This window comes from Daucus carota, chromosome 6, assembly GCF_001625215.2.
Source record: "Daucus carota subsp. sativus chromosome 6, DH1 v3.0, whole genome shotgun sequence".
Lineage (NCBI taxonomy): Eukaryota > Viridiplantae > Streptophyta > Magnoliopsida > Apiales > Apiaceae > Daucus > Daucus carota.
Genome location: NC_030386.2, coordinates 17,726,366 through 17,740,508, shown reverse-complemented (window position 1 = coordinate 17,740,508; position 14,143 = coordinate 17,726,366). Strand labels below are relative to the sequence as shown.

The 14,143-nt window shown below is 32.2% G+C and overlaps 1 protein-coding gene and 1 long non-coding RNA gene across 2 annotated transcripts in view; both read right to left on the bottom strand.

Moving 5' to 3' along the window:
• LOC108227863 (DNA-directed RNA polymerase III subunit 2) overlaps positions 1-14,143 on the bottom strand; it is an 80,883-nt gene that overhangs the window by 26,778 nt on the left and 39,962 nt on the right. The window lies entirely within an intron of this gene.
• On the bottom strand, positions 7,968-8,817 carry LOC135146937 (uncharacterized). The gene is made up of 3 exons (XR_010284040.1): positions 8,731-8,817; positions 8,500-8,640; positions 7,968-8,418 (listed from the first exon to the last, which is right to left on the bottom strand). It is a non-coding gene; the product is annotated as an uncharacterized LOC135146937 (long non-coding RNA).

The following is a 14,143-nucleotide window of genomic DNA, read 5'->3' as shown; positions in this document are numbered from 1 at the left end:
ATACATGCATGATCCTCACAAAACCAAGAAATATACCAATAACATGCTTGGTAATTACAGGATATTTACAGGGCATGTTCATTCATGCATATGCATGATCATGCTACTTAAATTATTAGATAATGATAATTAGGATTTTTTTATTATTTTACTTTAGGGTTTTATATCCCTATATATACAATTATCATATGTACTCTTGAAATTTTCAATTAATTAAAAATTTTGAAATTTTTTTATCTTTTCTGGTGAATTTCAAATTTGTATTGTTCAAATTCGTGTTAATGTATTTGAATTATTTTTTTTTATGACAGACGTTTGTTGATCTTAGCTCTGTACTACATAAATTGATAGTCTGGTATAATTGCTCGAGGCATCATCGAAAGCCGGTTTGAAGTTTTTCACAATATTGGTGAGTTTATACTAATATTCTAACAATATATGAAGGAGAAAAAGATTAAAACTGATAAAACTCCTACACATCTGTTATCACCTCAATTGAATCTTCATCTCTGGTAAAAAAATTGTATTCAACTGCCCACAGCAAAATTCCAGACATATACACTTAACCCTCTGAATTACTGCATTTTGGAGAGGGCACCCCAAAATTTTTTAATTGAACTCCACAGTGCAGAGCATCTTCTATGATGCGACTTTAATTTTTAAAGAAGGTTGTAGTAGGATGTCATCTTTACAGGTTACTGAAACAGTGAATGGCTGTCTACAGGTATAATGCTATAACATTCAAAGTAACCCCTAAAATCAATAAAATTTTCACCTTCGAACTATAAGGAGTGTTTATGGATCTTGATTGTTCTTGAAGCATCTTCTTCATTGTTTACTGCATCGAAGAACAACATACACTCCATTTGAATAAAAAATCATCTATAAAATAAAGATAATAACAATGATATTTATGACGTTCTATATCTAATTTTGATTTTGGTTCAATTTTAAATATAATTCAAAATTTTGAAGATGATGAAATTCAAGAATTTATGTATAATCACTTCTAATCAAATCAAAATGAAATAGATATCCATAGTGAATGTGTGTGTATATAAGAATGCTTAAAAAACATATTTAGGCCATCACTTCCTTCAACAACAAACACATACCTGATTTCCCAGTATCATTTCTCATCTCCAACACTGGTCCGGTGGCTGCAGATAAATTCATTGGCAGGGACCTTGCCATCTCAGTTTCTTTTGGACTTTCATGTAGGTAAGAGCAATTTTTTCCATACGGGCATTCGTTTCGAGGAAACAAATACCCGCAAAGCATCTGCCCACCTGGTGTTTTCGGATAATTATCCCATGCCCGTTTACTTTTAGCATGCACCAATTCTTCCCAATTAGGCGGTGGATCATGCATCTCTTCCAAGCCATAGGCAAAGGTACAGTTCTCCCCTTTTGGGCAATTACCCTGCATTTTTTTCCTGCACAACCGGGTCTTGTAAAGATATATAGTCAATAACATAAACAAACAACTCCAAATATCTAAAGTTTATGTATCTTTTGTTAAATTGTTAATCAATTTTCATGAATATTTTTAAGACTATTTACCCCGGTCAAAAAGATTAAACATCAAATAAATATACTCACACACACACACGCTCAAATAAGGAACAATTGAAAGAAATGTAGATAATATAGGACAAGAAATGACGTACATGATAATTCAATTGGCGGGTGAAGCTTGTAAAAATATTGTGCTTGAAGCACTTTGGCAAAATATCTCTCTCGAATTCCTCTGGATTCTAGTTTCTTTATTTATCAGAGGATTCTTTGTAGACTGGCTTATCCTTTGCTCGTCTTGGAACCTTGGTACTTAAAGGGAGAAGGCCCATGCTGAGATCCTGAACCAGAACCAGAACGTTCCGTACCTGGTTGAAACAGAAGCTTGGAGCTCTCCACATTTCTCGCAGGGGAACTCATGACTCAGTTTGCTGCTGTGTAAAAGGTGATTGTTTAATATTGCTAGAACTTATATTGTGCACTTGTAATGATAATGCTGAGTTTAAATCGTGCAATTGATGGTGGCAACATATATTGCCACTAGGTGGTCAATTTCCCTAAGATTCCAACATATTAGTGTACAGATATATAGCTCATCTCTTTTCTAGTATTTACACATTTGTGCACTAATCTTTGTGAATGCACAAGAAACAGAATTTCATAGCGAATTATGAATGAACTAAAACTGCGGTTTTTATCTGTCCAGAGCAAAAGGAGAAACTAACGGAAGTGGAGCAGCAGCTGAAAAAAGCTGAGGCTACTGATAGGCCTAGATTGTAGAATGAGAAGGCAGCTCGTGAGTCACCAGCATTTTTTGTGCGATTATAACATGTTAACTATATTTGATTTTGTTTCGAATCAAAGTTGCAATTATGTTGAATAATTGTGTACCTGAGACTGATTATAATTGACTATATCTTTCAGTTGTTTAAAGGCAGGTGGTGCTCCAGTTCACTTTTGTAAACATCTATATTATTACACTTAATCAATTGATTGATGTCGCCATTTATCAAGTTTTTTTTTACCATTCCAAATACACAAAGAGACACACAACCAGATGTTGTTAAAGAAGAATATGTGCAAATTTCATCTTCGGAGGTGCACTGATACACAAAGATTTCTTTTATTTGGCTTGTGCAGATATAATAGTTTGAGGATTAGATTTATGTTAAAGAAAAGTGAATATTATTTGTCTAGAAACAGGTATATATGGATACATTTTAATTTTAATATGATTCCTAATTGATAGTTTAATTTAGTGTTGTTGACTTTGGGTATTTCTTGTCGGATTTCTTTACATGATTAAAGAAAGTGCATGTTAATATATATGTGTGTGTAATTGAATAATGCTATTAGCTAATATATATATATATATATATATATATATATATATATATATATATATAAATTAAAAAAATATTTTAGCATCGGCATTTCGTAAAATATAACTGACACTAAAAGTATAACTTCAAGTTAAGGCATTTTGACCACCCCACGCTGTAGGGCTAACCTTTAGCGGCTATTTGACTAGCGACGCATATAGTATTTTTAAGCGAATTTTAAGCAACGGCATTCTACCAACCCGATGCTATAGGTCAAAGTCGATGCTATAGGACAATCCTTTAGTGTCGGTTAACAAGTCTTTTGCGTTGCAGTTTAGCCATGATAAAATAGACCTTAAGCGTCGGCTTTTTAACAGACGTAAGAAAAACATACCTATAAAATTTTCACCTTCGAGCTAGAAGGGCTGTTTATGGATCTAGGTTGTTCTTGGAGCATCTTCTTCATTGTTTACTGCATCGAAGAACAACATACTCTCCATTTGAATAAAATAATACAACTATAAAATAAAGATAATACCAACAAAATCTATGTTCTATTCTAATTTTGATTATGGTACAATTTTAAATGTAATTCAAAATTTTGAAGATGGTGAAATTTAAGAATTTATGTATAATCACTTCTAATCAAATCAAAATGAAATAGATATCCATGGTGTATGCGTGTATATAAGAATGCTTCAAAAACTTATTTAGGCCATCACTTACCAATTCATATGTGGTTGAAAGCTACGTATATATCGATCATATCACGCAAACAATTTAATCACTTGCGAAAATCAGACATATATGGAATGTGAGCATAAAAGAAAGAGAAAATTAGATAAGAGAGATGATGGTATGGAATGAAGATGAAGAATATAAGATTTGTTTCTTTTATAGAATGGTACCGAAGGATGTAGAGTTCTCTAGAAATTTCTTGAGTATGAGTGTTGGATATAAAGAAATATATGACACACAAATGTTACAAAATAAACAACTGGCAATTAGTTAGACCTCGAGTGTTTCCTAAATAAAAATTTAAAAATGTCTTATTTCACTCGAACGCATTTATCGAAGGCAAAGCAAACCGAATTATGAAAAAAAAATATGATAATTTAAATTTAATTTTGCATCCATTCTAAAAAAGACCCTAAAGTCACATGTTCTCATCCACCGAAAAACCAGTAAAACATGACCTTGGACAATTAATTAAGATAATAAATGTAAAATTATAACATGCAATTGAAGAAACTAAGAATATATACCTTCATAAAATCGAGAAAAGCGGATGTGTTATGAAACCCCAAAATCCAATTCATCTATTCCAAACCCTAAAATCCAATCAAACCAATCGGGTTACAAATTTAGTCGGGTCCAATCTAGGTCCCAAAGTCGTGATTTTTCAATCTAGGTCTAAGTTGGGACTCCAATAAAGGATAGTTCTTCAAGCTACCAATTGAATTGAGTTATAAACAGGACGGACTCGAAGTCATGTAAGATTGTGACAGAGGTTAGATGGTTAGATGGAAGAGAGCAGGTTATAGAGGGATGGTGGAAGGGATATGGTTATAGAGAGAGATGATGCAGGGAGAGAAACTATCGAGAGAGAAATGGGGAAACAGAAAATGCGGAAATTAAATTATTGCTGAATTTATCTTTTAACAAAGCTGTAATAAGATATAAATTGTTTTAATAATTAATGTCGAAATAAAGTTTTAACACGGCTCTTATAAATAACTATATATAGTGGAAAGACATTTAACATGAGTGATTAGTACAAACCATGGTAAATCTCTTTATATTAAATATAACTATTTTTTTTTAATTATTCTATATATTGAATCTTGGTATATATGAAATAATAACAAACCAAATATCTGATATGATTATTTAGACTATACAAGAAACTAAACTTATATAAAAAAAATTGGTGTTAACCTTTAAATACAAACTTAAATTTAAAAACATATCAAATTTACATGGTTGTTAAGCTAAATACATATCATAGGAAATTATGGTTTTAAGATCCTTATCCCAAAGTTTGAAATAGATAGTAATACATCTAATTTCAAATTAAACCATTTCTTTAATATATATATATATATATATATATATATATATATATATATATATATAGGGTTGCACTCCACACAGAACACTTTAAAAAAAGAACAACACAGAACACTATCATAACACTTTATTTTTCATGAAAAATGATTTGTTAAGACTATAATTACATAGTTAGGCACCATTTAAACTTAATATATGAAATCTAACATCCAAATTCATCCACGTTATTAATATGAAATATTATAGAATCCTGAACGGAATTCAGAATAGAATCCGGAATAGAATCACATATATATATTTTTTCAACAATTAATTTTACATAGAATCATGTTAGTTTTAACCCCAAATTTATTTTTAAACATGAAGGATACTATTATCATTCATAATAAAACATTAATCAACTTAAAATTTGAAAGTAATTCAAGTTTTAGATGAGATTCTATATATGATTCTGAAGTGTTCTGTGTTGTTCTTCTTTTAAGAGTGTTCTTTTTTGAGCAATGACCTATATATATATATATATATATATATAACATTAAAATTCTGACCAAATTTTTATTTCAAATTGATTTCACACATAAAAAATATTCAAAAGGTGTGAAGAATGTAAAATTCAAAATATAGATATAATTTGATCCGTTTCAAATTAAATATATAACATATTTTCATGATATATGTGTGTGTAATAGAGTTTGAAAAAGTAGCGCATGTAACAACTTATGAATTTTGAATTAGCAAATTCGTGATGTTTAATATATAAGAGAAATCTCGTAAACAAAAAAGAAATATATAGAATTTGAGCGAATCACCCGATGATCATTTGAGATAAGAAGAGAGTTTTTTAAACTTGACATTTATATTAGGAAAATGCTTGGTTCACATAATTGTGTACAAAAACATGTACATAATGACATGTGGTGAATTTTAATTGGATGGCCCCTCTGCATTTACACCAACAACCCCAATTAAAATCCACCACATCACTTGCCACCTCATTATGTACAAATTTTATGTGCACAATTATGTGCACATAGCACTACTCTTTCTATTATGGTCTTTTGTTGAAGTTATTTTTGTCTTTGCAAAAACACTTATACATATATACATATATGATATATAAAAAAGTTATGTAATGGGCAATGCCAACTGCCAATATATATACGCACTTTTATATAAAAGATTCATAAATTATCATTTTCCCATTTCTTATGAATTATGATATTATTTTAAGATTTTTTTGTTTTATTAAATTATTATATATTGTTGGATTATAGACAAACAACATTTAAAATAGACGTAACCTAGAGAATTTTCGAATGAACCTTGTCTTCCCCTTAAATGAGCCTACAAATTCTTTAAAAAACATGGTTTCAACATTGCCAAATCATTTCAAAATGGACATAACCTAGAGAATTTTCGAATGAACCTTACCCAACAATTTTTTTACCATGAAGAATTCACCCATGTCTTTCCCAAGAACTCGTATGTTTGTTACAAGCCTATTCAACTATATACAAACCGAGTTGTTCACTATCTTTATACTCAACGACTAAAATTCAGTCTTAAAGTTTAAATCCTTGTTTTTTTACTCAATTAACACCTTGACACAGAGTCTTGATTGCATCCCAGGTCTCTTTGGCCGTCTTCTTATCAACAAGTATCAGTAAAATACCATCGGTTACCCTTAGTAAATCATGGCCAAGGCAACTTTGTCCATTTTTTATTCAAAAGCTGAATTTGCATCACTCGGTTCTACCACCCTCCAAATTCCATGTGCAAGCAAAACGACTATCATCTTGAAGGCCAAAGCTATATAATTACTTCTAGACAACGTCTAATAACTCAGGCTAATCGACTCTCCGTCGGTTTTATTTATATCAATCATCAATATCGATGTCTTTGGCATTCACAAAGAACCTCTAGGAACTGTTACCAAATTTTGTTAATAATTTATATGATATAAATGTATTAACTATTTGATATTAAATTGGAAAGGTAAAACACATAATATATGCTTGTCCATAAACTTTTCTTTTATTTCTGAGAGCAGTACAATATATAGATAGATTCGAAACAAAAAAAATCTAAAAGCTAGGACATGACTCAAAACAAAATTCCTAAACAAAGAGTACCTCAACGACTACAGACTCGCTACTATTGCATCACCAGGTCATGCTGACAAATATGTGCTCTGCAAGCACCAAACATATTCTGAACATTAACAAATTTAAAGACAAGTTTTAAGTGTGCAACTTAAATAAATTGGTTGTTTGGCTAATTTTATATTATAGGTAACTTATGATTATTAAAAATGTAATAAAAAATTATTTAATATGTTATTTATATGTATGGAAATTGACTTTTAATAAAAAAAAATTATATAAATAAAATAAGTTGTTCAAAGTATATTATATCAACTTGTGACATGAAACCGTTTTTTGTTTTTGCTTTAATTTAACATGAAGTTGGTTTTCGACTCATTAAGTACATTTTTGACTTATTATACACACCTACATTTTGTAGTTAAATTTAAAAAATGACTTTAAGTTCCTTGTTTGAAGCCCAGCAACCACCATTCATCAGAAGCCTTGTTGTTTTCTTTCAAGCTTTTCGCTCCAATTAATGTATCAAATTCTATGATAAACATCATGTTGAATTGAGACTGGGGATTGGAATTCTTTCCCATTCCCATAATGTTTTGAGGTTTCACCTATGGTTAACAACTAAAGCTGCTGGCAAAGTTAGTGGTTCAGATAGATTATTTGATGACTCAACTAGAGGTTTTCTGCTTGGAGGGGTATCTTAATGAGAGATGTATTTGAAGTAGAATGTATAAATACGTTTTAGTAAAAATATAATTTGTCCTTCAAGATAGATTTTAAAATAAAGAGGCCCTAAAATATATCAAATACTGACATAATATTTTTTTTTAATATTACAAATTTGCTAGTACAAGAGATATAAATATAAATTTATGTATTAAATTGGGATATAGAATTAATTTGAATTTATGTGCTCCCATTTTACTAGTGTCAAAAACATTTTATATTTCAAGGCCAAAAAAGAAGATATTTCACAAATATTGCATAACTTAAACTACAAGAGCCGTGTGGAGGAGGGTATTGATGGCACATTTTTCATTGTCTGCCAAATGAAATGAAATTTCGGTACCATCACTAACTAATCTTTGCATCAAGACACTGTAGATTTATATATAAACACAAACTAGATATAAAGGTGGGAAAATTTCTCTCGTAAATACCCAGAATTGTTGTAGAGTGTTCGTATATATATTTATTAGCAACTTCAAAAACTGTTTATTATCACCTCCAATCTCCATCTCCGTTTGCTTCATCTTTATCAAAATCCTCAACTTCTCCATCTAAGATTCCATTAGTTCTTGTAATAAGTTGGTGTAGCTGTACTCTCAAAAAGCTTGGAAACCTTAACAAGGCAGCAGCAATTGATGCTTCCCGTGTCATGCTTGCTGTCGGGTCTGGAAGTCCAGCAGTCTATTATAGTAATCACACTTTAAAAGTTAATAACATACATTGCTAAGTTCAGTACCACCTATGTAAACTATGTAGACTTACTTGAATCTTGTTAGCAACTTCTAATATAATAAGACCCCGGTCACCCTCCGCTGAACATGAAATGCAGCATAATGTTTGAACGTTCCATTCATACTTTGGCTGCCTAGATCTCCATGGATTAGAATAACAGTGGAAGCAAATCTGAAACAAAAGAAGTGATGAAGACTAGTATGAAAAGTCATTCATTACTGCTAACTACAAGAATGTCTACAAAAGAGATTTATTTTCTACCTATACTCTGGTGCAGAAGCTTGATTTGAACGGTGAGTTCTTCCCAACTGCTGAATAGCGCGATCAGCACTCCAGGGTAATTCTATACCTCCACTGATATAACAGTTATCAATTTATATAATATAAATACAAACGGAAAAGACAGTTGGCATGTTAATTAGGCATAAAGTTGTCTACTATTTTATACCTGCTTTGTTGCTCTTCTATCCACTTGCAATGATACGCCAGCAGATTCAGCCACAGAAATGATAGCAATTAGCTTTCTTCCATCCATGAATGATTGCTTTTCATTCATGTTGACCATATCCCTGGGCACACCCTCTTTGGAGCATTAAAACAGAGCACTTCAGCAGCCACATAATAAAAGCAAACACTTGTACAGGGATGCAAGCACAAGTTTTATGTTTAATGTATATTTGAGCTTAACATAATAGGAAGTATGAATAAAACTAATGCGACAATATGTACATGATATGTGATACATGATACATGATAAAATAAAGACAAACAGAACATCCAAAGTACCCCTAAAATGAATAAAATTTTCACCTTTGTAAGTGGTGTTTATGGTTTTTTATTGTTCTTGGAGCATCTTCTTCATTGTTTACTGCACAGAAGAACAACATACTCTACATTTAAATAAAAAAAATTACATCTATAAAATAGAGATAATACCAATGAAATCTATGTTTTATATCTAATTCTGATTTTGGTTCGATTTCAAATATAATTCAAAATATTGAAGACGATGAAATTCAAGAATTTATGTATAATCACTTCTGATTAAATCAAAATGAAATAGATATCCATGGTGTATGTGCCTATATAAGAATGCTTAAAAAACTTATTTAGGCCATTACTTGCACTACAATTTGGAAAGTTACAGTGTATATCGATCATATCACGCAAACAATCATCACTTGCGAAGATGAGACATATATGGAATGTGCATGGGTATAAAAGAAAGAGAAAAGAAGATAAGTGAGATGATGGTATGGAATGATGGTGAAGAATTTCTTTTATAGAGTGGTATGGAAGGATGTAGATTTATCTGTAAATTTCTCGATGTCGGGTATAAATTACAGGCCCTGCCCAAAGGGAGGGCATCCAGGTCGACCGTCCAGGGCCCAAAAATAGATATATATGACAAATTTTACAAAATAAAAAATGGCAATTAGAATGAGCTCTAGTGTTTCCTAAGTACAAATTAATATAAGTTTTATTGCAAACGAAAACCGGCCGGATTTGTACAATTCGGTTCGGTTTTTCGAGTACGGTTCGATTTTGCACAGCGCTAGTTATGATTGTATATGATGCACACTTATAAGAAGGCAAAATTAACAACCAAATTACGAAAAAAAATATAATAAAATTAAATTTAATATTACAAAAATTCTGAAAAGCCCCTATAATCACATGTTCTCATCCACCTAAAAACTAGTAAAACATGACCTTGGACAATTAATTAAGATAATAAATGTGAAATTAAAACACGCAATTGAAGAAACTGAGAATATATACCTACATAAAATGGAGAAAAGAAGATGTGTTATGAAACCGCCAAAATCTAATTCATCTATTCAAAACCCTAGAATCCAATTAGACCAATCGGGTTACAAATTTAGCCGGGTCCAAGCTAGGTCCATAAGCTGTGATTTCTCAAGATAGGTCTAAGTTGGTACTCTAATTTCACCTCGTTCTTCAAGCTAAAAATTTAATTGAGCTATAAACTGGACGGATTCGAAGGCATGTCAGATGGTGAGGGAGGTTAAATGGTTTGATGCATAGAAGAGAGAGGGTTAGAGATGGGTGGTGAAAGGGATATCCAATATGGATATGGTTATAAAGAGATGGTGCTGAGAGAGAGACTGTCACGAGAGAAATGGGGAAACAGAAAATGCAGAAGTAAAATTATTATTTCGTTATGTATGTGGGATGTTTTGCGGAGGAGAGCCGGAATTTTATCTTTTTACAAAGTTGTTATAGGCATAAATTTTTTTTAATAATTAATGTTGAAAAATATATTTCCACACGGGTCTTATATATAAATAACTATGATGGAAAGATATTTTACATGAGTGATTTGTAAAAGTAATGGTAAAGCCTTTTATATTAAGTATAAGAACGTAGCACTAGAGGAACTAGGTTTAATAGATATGTTTTGTTGTGGTATATGATTGACCCGGCCCATGCAGCTAGGGCTGAGCATTCGGTCGGTTCGGTTCAAAACCGAACCGAACCAAAAAAACCGAAAACCGAATTATTGTTTTTTTCGAAACCGAACCGGACCGAACTATTATTCAAAACCGAACCGAATTAACCGAATTATTTCGGTTCGGTTTCGGTTTTGGCTTAAAAAACCGAAATTTTCAAAAAATCAACAGTGAGAAGCCAGTGATTGTATAATCTTCTTGATCTTGGTCCCTTCCTGGTATCGCATCCATCACCACAAACTTGACTTAACATAAAAAACCTCCCAGTTAAACATTTGCAACCCAGGACTTAATCACCAACTATTCCCAAATAAGCAATCGAACAAAAACACACACATTACCTGTACATAGAAAATGGTATCTCAGATCTAAGAGGAATACAAGTCCAAGAGGAATCTGAAATCGCAGCTGATGCTTGAAGATTGAAATCGAGGCTCGAGTGGACTCAGTGAGATGCTTGAATAATTAAGATATTAGGTATTTAGGTTACCCAGTAATGTTATAACCGTCTATAAAATATATTAATTTTTTATATAATAAAAAGTTCGGTTTTTTCGGTTTTAACCGATATGTTATCTCAAAAACCGAACCGAACCGAAATTATTTTCGGTTCAACCCGAAAAACCGAATTAACCGAAATTTTGAAAAAATTGAAACCGAACCGAACCGAAATTTTACAATTCGGTTCGGTTTTACGGTTTCGGTTCGGTTTTGCTCAGCCCTACATGCAGCAACGATTATCCACACGCTTATTTAAATTGATCAGATTTTCAAAAAGCTCTACATACTAATGTCACAAAACTTCATTATGACTTCATCATGCATGTATATATATCGCATCAATCAATCTGCTCAACACATGGATGCTACCACATATAATATATGTATATCTGCATATAGTTCATATATAATACATTGAAGACACTAATGTAAGACTACCACTTACTTCTGTCAAATACTCTCAAATGTAATAAAAATATGAAATAAAAAGTTTCTTGGCATTTTGGCTAGTTGATCAGCAAGTAACCAGATTATAACCTATCTAACTATATTATCATAAATGTATATTATGCACGGACAACATTCACGAGTAAACTATTAGTCTGTTTCTACTTATACAATTCAGTTGTCCTTTAATGTCTAACTAATTGATTATGCAATTTGATTTGTATTGTGCATGATGGAGGGTATAAATGAATATAGAATAGAAACTTGACATTCATAACAATGGGAGGCGCTGGACATAAGATACCAAGTTATGAGCCAAGAAGATCCCTTTTACTTATTAGTCATTTTTGTGACGGACCCACAAATACTAACCGACTAAAGCATGCATGATACGATAAATAAACGAGAATTACAGAGTTATAAAATATTAGAACTAAAATCTAAATCCACAATCCCCGGAATCATCAGGAATGAGTATGAACAACATCTAAAATATTACAAACCCAATTTAAGTCTAAGTCATTGCTACAAGTTTTAAAATCCTGACGTGGTAGGCAATGCTCGATCCTGAGGTGGTCTTACGGGCGGTCTGCTTGAAACGAGCCATTCTCGGGTTTCACTGAAGGGTTATAATAAACAATACAATATATGAGCAAAAAGCTCAGCAAGTGAAAGCAATATACAACAGTTCACACTATGCAATATAAACAAGTGCAAAAGCAATAATGGATATAACAGGGTATAATCACAAGTAAAGGTGCAAAGTGAGATAGCAAATTTATTGGAATTGGAAACACACAGCGCTGCGAGCATTGAGGGGTGATCAGCCCACACCAAGCTCCGAACCACATAAAGTGATTCAACCACGGAGGATCCTCGGCACACATTGGCCATATACAGACATCAGGCTCCCCGCTACTGATGCTGCAATTAATTGACTGGCGCCTCAGTCTTAATCAGTTGAAAGTACCTTCATCAGTTGAACGAATTACAGACTTCATCAGTTGAAAGCTGTTCCAGTCTCATCAGTTGAATTCCTTAGCATCATCAGTTGAACACTTTGTCTTCAGTTGAATGCTTGGTTGACATCAGTTGAAACATGATCCAATTTTCATCAGTTGAATAGTTACATCTCATCAGTTGAATATCCTTCACTTAGATAAAATTACATGTCATTGAATATTTACAATTAGCCATCATATTCTATCCATCCGTTGATAATTCTCAAGGACAAGAAATATAACAATTACAACTGAAATTTTGATAAAGATTCTAAACAAAACATGTTACAGAGTGTTTATGTTATCATCAAAATTATTGATTCCTAACAATCTCCCCCAATTTATGACTGGAGAAGATGCAGACATAAATTCTACACTTGATGATAACAAAACACAAATAAAATAAAATACAAAATTTAAATGCAAGAGATAGAAAATTTACAGATGATTAATTTGCTCCTCTAGACTGAGCAGATTACTTATTCCTAGAAGATCTTCTTCTTCTGGACTTAAGCTTTTCTTCAAGAATATCAATATGTTCCTTAAAAATCCTGTAGAACCATTCTTCATCACTATCTTGTCTTTTGAGCTTGGATTGAAGAGTCTTCAGAGTATTCAGGCTAGCAATTTTTAATTGATCTTTAGGTCTGAAGAATCTGCTAACACCTTGACTGTCCCTGAACTCCATAATTGGGGTTGGCTCATGGTGAATTTTCTTTCCAGTGTAGGGGATTTTCATCCTTCCTTGTAAGCTTGTATCAGAACTCCATTCTTTTCTGATTTCCAAAATTCTCTTTAATACCATTTGTTTAGCTGGTGGTGTAAAGCCTCATGTCCTCTTCATAGCAGCATAGATCTTTGTAAGAGAGCTGAAACCTTAAGATTGAAGAACTCTGTGAAGAGGCCAGGTGACATCACCCTTGCTTTTGTATGAGAAAATCAGTCTTTCAGGAAGTTTGGAAGTTGGCTCTATTCCTCCTACTTCATGAAGATCATTTAAATCCAGCTCAGAGATTTCTTCAATATTTGCAATGACAAGATAGTCATCTGCATTTTCAGGTTCTTTAGATGATTTTGGAGGATTGACCTGTTTCTTTGCTACTGTCTTCCTTTTCTTCTTTGACTTTGAAGGTTCTTGAAAGAGGAAGGCAGGTATAGGAATATTGTCAAGGTTATTTGGCTCCTCCTTAGGTAAGATTGGCTCATCATGGAAGTTGACATCTGGATGCATAACTGTGATTTCTTTGATTG